The sequence below is a fragment of the Triticum dicoccoides genome, chromosome 7A (genome assembly GCF_002162155.2).
Source record: "Triticum dicoccoides isolate Atlit2015 ecotype Zavitan chromosome 7A, WEW_v2.0, whole genome shotgun sequence".
Classification (NCBI taxonomy): Eukaryota; Viridiplantae; Streptophyta; class Magnoliopsida; order Poales; family Poaceae; genus Triticum; species Triticum dicoccoides.
Genome location: NC_041392.1, coordinates 11,056,752 through 11,058,237, shown reverse-complemented (window position 1 = coordinate 11,058,237; position 1,486 = coordinate 11,056,752).

The following is a 1,486-nucleotide window of genomic DNA, read 5'->3' as shown; positions in this document are numbered from 1 at the left end:
GCCGCACCCTTGAGTCTTGGCGCCTCCCTCTCCCCTGCAACACCTCTCCCTCTCGTAGTAGAACGACGAAGCCCTGCTGCGGTGACCCCTGCATCCACCACCACGCCGTCGTGCTGCTGAATCTTCATCAACCTCTCCTTCCCCCTTGCTGGATTAAGAAGGAGGAGACGTCACGCTGACCGTACGTGTGTTGAACGCGGAGGTGCCGTCCGTTCGGCGCTAGGATCTCCGGTGATTTGGATCACGTCGAGTACGACTTCCTCATCCCCATTCTTTGAATGCTTCCGCGCGTGATCTACAAAGGTATGTAGATGCAATCCGATCACTCGTTGCTAGATGAACTCATAGATGGATCTTGGTGAAACCGTAGAATTTTTTTTGTTTTCTGCAACGTTCCCCAACACTGCGCAACCTCGGGACCAGGTACACGTCCGTGAGCGCGCGGTGACCCTTCTGGCGGCACCCGGAGATGATCGTGCCGCGCCCTCAGATGCTGACGAGCGATCCGTCCCCGAACTTGACCGTGCCTTTGATCAATTCGTCGAGCGTGGTGAACAGCTCCTTGTCGCCGGTCATGTGGTTGCTCGCGCCGGTGTCGAAGTACCACACCTTGGCGCCCGTGTCCACCGGCACGACGCGCTCCTCGTTGAGGTTCACCACCTCAGTCGCGCCCGGATTGTTGCCGCGGCTGCCTCTCGGCGCCAACGCCACACCTGTTGGGACGTCATCGCGCCCGCCGTTCTCCTCCGGTGCCGCGTCATGCACGACCTCGTCGCACACCTGAGCCAGCAGGATTGCCTGCTGGTCATCTTCTCCTTGGGCGAGGTGGGCCTCCTCGCCGCCTTCACGCCGCTCCTGGCGCGGCTTGTGACACTCGCGGGCGAAGTGCCCCCACACGCCGCAGTTGTGGCACTTGCCATTGCAGTTCGACGCCTTGTCTCGCCCTCTGTTGTTGCGCCCACCGCCACGGCCACGGCCGCGTCCACGGCCACGGCCATGGCCACGTCCGCCATTCCCACCGGAGGAGCTGCCGCCCTGCTCCTTGTCCTTCAGACGGGCGTACCACTCCTCTTCAGTGAGAAGTAGATGGCCACCCGAGCCGCCATCGTTGTTGTCCTCCTCCAGGCGATCCTCGATGACGCGCAACCGGCCGGTGAGCTCATCCACCGACATGGTCGTGACGTCGAGCATGGTCTCGATGGAGATGGCCACCTGAGAGTACTTGGCAGGAACAACACGCAGGAACTTGCGAACGACTTTTACCTCTTCAAGTGTGTCCCCGAGTGAGCGGAGAGAACCGGCGAGCCCTGAGATGCGCATGGAGAACTCGTCCACCGTCTCGCCATCCCGGAACGAGATGGCCTCAAACTCCTTGCGGAGCTTCTGCGCGTTCGCCTCGCGGACGCGCTCAACGCCGATGCGCTGAATCTTGATGGTGTCCCACGCTATCTTCGCCGTCTCCTTGGTGGCGAGCGACGCGTGCATC